Genomic DNA, 7500 nt, shown 5'->3' on the forward strand with positions numbered 1-7500 from the left:
ACACAGGTCTGCCACAAGCATGGAATGAGAGCGCCGCCTGTCATGAGCCAAAGGTGCATCCTGACGTGGCAAATCAGATGATGCCGCAGGCATCCACTTACTATAATCACAATCAACAAACCGGCCGCCCCGCCCCCCATTAAACCTTTCCTTACAACAATGTGTACTGTAACCTAACCTATATCGTACCTTAACCTAACCTATATCGTACCTTAACCTAACCTATATCGTACCTTAACCTAACCTATATCGTACCTTAACCTAACCTATATCGTACCTTAACCTAACCTATATCGTACCGTAACCTAACCTATATCGTACCGTAACCTAACCTATATCGTACCGTAACCTAACCTATATCGTACCGTAACCTAACCTACATCGTACCGTAACCTAACCTACATCGTACCGTAACCTAACCTACATCGTACCGTAACCTAACCTACATCGTACCGTAACCTAACCTATATCGTACCGTAACCTAACCTATATCGTACCGTAACCTAACCTATATCGTACCGTAACCTAACCTATATCGTACCGTAACCTAACCTATATCGTACCGTAACCTAACCTATATCGTACCGTAACCTAACCTATATCGTACCGTAACCTAACCTATATCGTACCGTAACCTAACCTATATCGTACCGTAACCTAACCTATATCGTACCGTAACCTAACCTATATCGTACCGTAACCTAACCTACGTCGTACCGTAACCTAACCTACGTCGTACCGTAACCTAACCTACGTCGTACCGTAACCTAACCTACGTCGTACCTTAACCTAACCTACGTCGTACCTTAACCTAACCTATGTCGTACCTTAACCTAACCTATGTCGTACCTTAACCTAACCTATGTCGTACCTTAACCTAACCTATGTCGTACCTTAACCTAACCTATGTCGTACCTTAACCTAACCTATGTCGTACCTTAACCTAACCTGTATTGCGCCTTAACCTAACCTGTATTGCGCCTTAACCTAACCTGTATTGCGCCTTAACCTAACCTGTATTGCGCCTTAACCTAACCTGTATTGCGCCTTAACCTAACCTGTATTGCGCCTTAACCTAACCTGTATTGCGCCTTAACCTAACCTGTATTGCGCCTTAACCTAACCTGTATTGCGCCTTAACCTAACCTATATTGCGCCTTAACCTAACCTATATTGCGCCTTAACCTAACCTATATTGCGCCTTAACGTAACCTATATTGCGCCTTAACGTAACCTATATTGCGCCTTAACGTAACCTATATTGCGCCTTAACGTAACCTATATTGCGCCTTAACGTAACCTATATTGCGCCTTAACGTAACCTATATTGCGCCTTAATGTAACCTATATTGCGCCTTAATGAAACCTATATTGCGCCTTAGCCTAACCCACATTGCGCCGTAACGTAACCCACATTGCCCCTTAACGTAACCCACATTGCGCCGTAACGTAACCCACATTGCCCCTTAACGTAACCCACATTGCGCCGTAACGTAACCGATATTGTGCTGTAACCCAACACACGTTGGGCCTTAACCCAACACACGTTGGGCCTTAACCCAACACACGTTGGGCCTTAACCCAACACACGTTGGGCCTTAACCCAACACACGTTGGGCCTTAACCCAACACACGTTGGGCCTTAACCCAACACACGTTGGGCCTTAACCTGCTCTGTAATTGTCATACGACGCGTTAAATTAGTGTAGTGTTGCCTAACTGCAACCCCCGCAATATAGTTTGCTACTCGCACTGCCCGGTCCCCAGTGTATCGCTTCATGTTAAACACCTTGCAGCTATACACTGTAATGTGGATGGCAGCAGGACGTACATGCTCAATGCCCTTTGCAGTTGTTCATTGGCATTTGCAGTTGTTCATTGGCATTTGCATGGCGAAGCACTTAGCCTACGCTGTGGTACGGCCTGTGTCAACTGTCCGCTGATGTTGTACGTCCAAATCACACACTGTACTGCACATTGGTCCTCATGTACTGAATGATACATCGTGGTACATGTGACCGTACAACGACTGCGCCAACAACGGCGAACCATGCGGTCCAAATGTTGTGCACTCAGCTACGTGTCGTCTCCCTATAAGAGCTGGATTGCAGTGTGGTATGCCCTGGATGGCGATCAGCATGAGCCGTCTGTTGATGTAGTGGCGCGTGTTGTCAGACGTAGTCGTCTCTTCTCACACACCGTGATAGCATGGTGCACTGCGTTCCACATCTGCGACATGCGACAGAGGCCGGTTGACAGTCGTTCGCGCAATGGACATCGCATACGTACGGGGGCCACCTTCCACGTGTTCGCGAAGCGTGCACATGTTGTTGCGTGTATGTGGGCAGACATAGTGTGTCGTGACACCTGACACAGGCATGCAACAATCGTTGAATTTGCAAATGGCGATGGACGCCTACGTTTGCTGGTGACGTTACGCAAATGAACAACTGGTAAACCGTTGTGGTGCGGTTGTTCTCGCTAGAGGTGAATCAGTGATGGCGACGATCGGTTGAGCTACCAACCGGTTGTTCCAGCGATACCCACCATGCCCACGAACGTGAATGGCATCTGGGTGTGAAGCGATACGCGGCGGTGGCTGGGTGGGACCGTCCCCGGCCGGTGAGGGGGGGCCTCCCGGCGTGCTGGCCGCGCGGTGCGTGGGCGCACGCGCTACAGCCGGCTGGTGGGGGCGGCCAGTGGCAGGCGCGCCGGCCGACGGAGGCGGCAGGCGGCGCAGCTGCGCGCCGGCGCACCCTGCACGCGGCGCCGTGCGGCCAAAGTAGGTCCTCGCGGGCCCGGTGCGAAGCGCGGTGGACATCTGCAGTGTGCTGGTCCGATTGAGGACTGTGTGCGCTGAGGATGCGCCGCCGCCCGGCGCTCGGCGCCGCGACGCCGTCTGCTGCTCGGTCGCCTCTGCGGTTCTCGCAGGTGGTTTGTATCGCAGCTGTGCGGACGTGTTGGCGCGTGCGCTGTGCTGGGAGAGTTCGCTTCGGCACCCAAGTGGGGCTTTTGTCCTTCTGTGGCGCTGGCGTTGGAGCTGCCGGTCACCGTAGGTGGCGCGTGTTGTCTCCCGCCGGCAATGCCACGACAGCACGCTCCCGGGCCTCTGTCGGCAGCGGCAAGCTCAGTTGGGAGCACGGGTGGTCGCACCTAAAGCGTCTACTCGCCAAACTCCGGGCGATTGCGCCTCTCTCGAACCCGACCAAGTACTTAGGACGGCGCTGCGCGCCGCCGGGACCTGAGAGGGTTTCGAGGTGTATGGTGCAGGGGAGCTCAGCCTCCTCCTGTTTGCAGAATAATTGAGCGGACGCTTGCGTGTTCGCGCGGGCCCCCGGGACACACTCCCGGGCGGCCGGCTGCTCAGCTCTAGTTGACGCAGCTCCCTGGTTGATCCTGCCAGTAGTCATATGCTTGTCTCAAAGATTAAGCCATGCATGTCTCAGTACAAGCCGCATTAAGGTGAAACCGCGAATGGCTCATTAAATCAGTTATGGTTCCTTAGATCGTACCCACGTTACTTGGATAACTGTGGTAATTCTAGAGCTAATACATGCAAACAGAGTCCCGACCAGAGATGGAAGGGACGCTTTTATTAGATCAAAACCAATCGGTCGGCTCGTCCGGTCCGTTTGCCTTGGTGACTCTGAATAACTTTGGGCTGATCGCACGGTCCTCGTACCGGCGACGCATCTTTCAAATGTCTGCCTTATCAACTGTCGATGGTAGGTTCTGCGCCTACCATGGTTGTAACGGGTAACGGGGAATCAGGGTTCGATTCCGGAGAGGGAGCCTGAGAAACGGCTACCACATCCAAGGAAGGCAGCAGGCGCGCAAATTACCCACTCCCGGCACGGGGAGGTAGTGACGAAAAATAACGATACGGGACTCATCCGAGGCCCCGTAATCGGAATGAGTACACTTTAAATCCTTTAACGAGTATCTATTGGAGGGCAAGTCTGGTGCCAGCAGCCGCGGTAATTCCAGCTCCAATAGCGTATATTAAAGTTGTTGCGGTTAAAAAGCTCGTAGTTGGATTTGTGTCCCACGCTGTTGGTTCACCGCCCGTCGGTGTTTAACTGGCATGTATCGTGGGACGTCCTGCCGGTGGGGCGAGCTGAAGGCGTGCGACGCGCCTCGTGCGTGCTCTTGCGTCCCGAGGCGGACCCCGTTGCAATCCTACCAGGGTGCTCTTGAGTGAGTGTCTCGGTGGGCCGGCACGTTTACTTTGAACAAATTAGAGTGCTTAAAGCAGGCAAGCCCGCCTGAATACTGTGTGCATGGAATAATGGAATAGGACCTCGGTTCTATTTTGTTGGTTTTCGGAACCCGAGGTAATGATTAATAGGGACAGGCGGGGGCATTCGTATTGCGACGTTAGAGGTGAAATTCTTGGATCGTCGCAAGACGAACAGAAGCGAAAGCATTTGCCAAGTATGTTTTCATTAATCAAGAACGAAAGTTAGAGGTTCGAAGGCGATCAGATACCGCCCTAGTTCTAACCATAAACGATGCCAGCCAGCGATCCGCCGCAGTTCCTCCGATGACTCGGCGGGCAGCCTCCGGGAAACCAAAGCTTTTGGGTTCCGGGGGAAGTATGGTTGCAAAGCTGAAACTTAAAGGAATTGACGGAAGGGCACCACCAGGAGTGGAGCCTGCGGCTTAATTTGACTCAACACGGGAAACCTCACCAGGCCCGGACACCGGAAGGATTGACAGATTGATAGCTCTTTCTTGATTCGGTGGGTGGTGGTGCATGGCCGTTCTTAGTTGGTGGAGCGATTTGTCTGGTTAATTCCGATAACGAACGAGACTCTAGCCTGCTAACTAGTCGCGTGACATCCTTCGTGCTGTCAGCGATTACTTTTCTTCTTAGAGGGACAGGCGGCTTCTAGCCGCACGAGATTGAGCAATAACAGGTCTGTGATGCCCTTAGATGTTCTGGGCCGCACGCGCGCTACACTGAAGGAATCAGCGTGTCTTCCTAGGCCGAAAGGTCGGGGTAACCCGCTGAACCTCCTTCGTGCTAGGGATTGGGGCTTGCAATTGTTCCCCATGAACGAGGAATTCCCAGTAAGCGCGAGTCATAAGCTCGCGTTGATTACGTCCCTGCCCTTTGTACACACCGCCCGTCGCTACTACCGATTGAATGATTTAGTGAGGTCTTCGGACTGGTACGCGGCATTGACTCTGTCGTTGCCGATGCTACCGGAAAGATGACCAAACTTGATCATTTAGAGGAAGTAAAAGTCGTAACAAGGTTTCCGTAGGTGAACCTGCGGAAGGATCATTACCGACTAGACTGCATGTCTTTCGATGTGCGTGTCGTGTCGCGCAACACGCTACCTGTACGGCTCGCAGTAGCCGTGCGCCGCTTGCGGAACCACGCGTGCTTCTCAAAACTAACGCCAATGTTGTGTGGTACGAGCGCTGAAGCGCTGGAGCGGCTGGCCTGCGGCACCTGGCGCCTGGCGCCGGTTTTGAATGACTTTCGCCCGACTGCCTGTCCGCTCCGGTGTGGAGCCGTACGACGCCCATCGGCCGTGAGGCCGTTGGACACAGAACGCTTGAACAGGGGCCGCCACACGCCTACGTCCCGCCTATGCAACTGTCTTGAAAGAGACGGTGGAAACTAAGAAAAGATCACCCAGGACGGTGGATCACTCGGCTCGTGGGTCGATGAAGAACGCAGCAAATTGCGCGTCGACATGTGAACTGCAGGACACATGAACATCGACGTTTCGAACGCACATTGCGGTCCATGGATTCCGTTCCCGGGCCACGTCTGGCTGAGGGTCGGCTACGTATACTGAAGCGCGCGGCGTTTGCCCCGCTTCGCAGACCTGGGAGCGTCGCGGCCGCGGTTCATGGATTCCGTTCCCGGGCCACGTCTGGCTGAGGGTCGGCTACGTATACTGAAGCGCGCGGCGTTTGCCCCGCTTCGCAGACCTGGGAGCGTCGCGGCCGCCTGTGGGGCCGGCCGCGCCTCCTTAAACGTGCGATGCGCGCCCGTCGCCTGGCGGTTCGCATACCGGTACTTACTCGGTAGCGTGCACAGCCGGCTGGCGGTGTGGCGTGCGACACCTCGTACAACGACCTCAGAGCAGGCGAGACTACCCGCTGAATTTAAGCATATTACTAAGCGGAGGAAAAGAAACTAACAAGGATTCCCCCAGTAGCGGCGAGCGAACAGGGAAGAGTCCAGCACCGAACCCCGCAGGCTGCCGCCTGTCGTGGCATGTGGTGTTTGGGAGGGTCCACTACCCCGACGCCTCGCGCCGAGCCCAAGTCCAACTTGAATGAGGCCACGGCCCGTAGAGGGTGCCAGGCCCGTAGCGGCCGGTGCGAGCGTCGGCGGGACCTCTCCTTCGAGTCGGGTTGCTTGAGAGTGCAGCTCCAAGTGGGTGGTAAACTCCATCTGAGACTAAATATGACCACGAGACCGATAGCGAACAAGTACCGTGAGGGAAAGTTGAAAAGAACTTTGAAGAGAGAGTTCAAAAGTACGTGAAACCGTTCTGGGGTAAACGTGAGAAGTCCGAAAGGTCGAACGGGTGAGATTCACGCCCATCCGGCCACTGGCCTCCGCCCTCGGCAGATGGGGCCGGCCGCCCGCGCGGAGCAATCCGCGGCGGGGTCGTGTCCGGTTGCCTTTCCACTCGCCGCGGGGTGGGGCCGTTCCGGTGTGCGGTGGGCCGCACTTCTCCCCTAGTAGGACGTCGCGACCCGCTGGGTGCCGGCCTACGGCCCGGGTGCGCAGCCTGTCCTTCCGCGGGCCTCGGTTCGCGTCTGTTGGGCAGAGCCCCGGTGTCCTGGCTGGCTGCCCGGCGGTATATCTGGAGGAGTCGATTCGCCCCTTTGGGCGCTCGGGCTCCCGGCAAGCGCGCGCGGTTCTTCCCGGATGACGGACCTACCTGGCCCGGCCCCGGACCCGCGCCGCTGTTGGCTCGGGATGCTCTCGGGCGGAATAATCGCTCCCGTCAGCGGCGCTTCAGCTTTGGACAATTTCACGACCCGTCTTGAAACACGGACCAAGGAGTCTAACATGTGCGCGAGTCATTGGGCTGTACGAAACCTAAAGGCGTAATGAAAGTGAAGGTCTCGCCTTGCGCGGGCCGAGGGAGGATGGGGCTTCCCCGCCCTTCACGGGGCGGCGGCCTCCGCACTCCCGGGGCGTCTCGTCCTCATTGCGAGGTGAGGCGCACCTAGAGCGTACACGTTGGGACCCGAAAGATGGTGAACTATGCCTGGCCAGGACGAAGTCAGGGGAAACCCTGATGGAGGTCCGTAGCGATTCTGACGTGCAAATCGATCGTCGGAGCTGGGTATAGGGGCGAAAGACTAATCGAACCATCTAGTAGCTGGTTCCCTCCGAAGTTTCCCTCAGGATAGCTGGTGCTCGTACGAGTCTCATCCGGTAAAGCGAATGATTAGAGGCCTTGGGGCCGAAACGACCTCAACCTATTCTCAAACTTTAAATGGGTGAGATCTCCGGCTTGC

General features: G+C 55.2%; 2 non-coding genes and 1 pseudogene across 2 annotated transcripts; all 3 read left to right on the forward strand.

Annotated features, from left to right (window-relative positions):
• Positions 1-3383: 3383 nt before the first annotated feature.
• On the forward strand, positions 3384-5293 carry LOC124575199. The gene has a single exon (XR_006972327.1). It is a non-coding gene; the product is annotated as a small subunit ribosomal RNA (ribosomal RNA).
• A 351-nt stretch (positions 5294-5644) lies between these two features.
• On the forward strand, positions 5645-5799 carry LOC124575229. Its single transcript, XR_006972353.1, has one exon. It is a non-coding gene; the product is annotated as a 5.8S ribosomal RNA (ribosomal RNA).
• Positions 5800-6093: 294 nt separating this feature from the next.
• Positions 6094-7500, forward strand: part of LOC124575176 — a 4787-nt pseudogene continuing 3380 nt past the window's right edge.

The sequence above is a fragment of the Schistocerca americana genome, unplaced genomic scaffold (genome assembly GCF_021461395.2).
Source record: "Schistocerca americana isolate TAMUIC-IGC-003095 unplaced genomic scaffold, iqSchAmer2.1 HiC_scaffold_228, whole genome shotgun sequence".
NCBI lineage: Eukaryota > Metazoa > Arthropoda > Insecta > Orthoptera > Acrididae > Schistocerca > Schistocerca americana.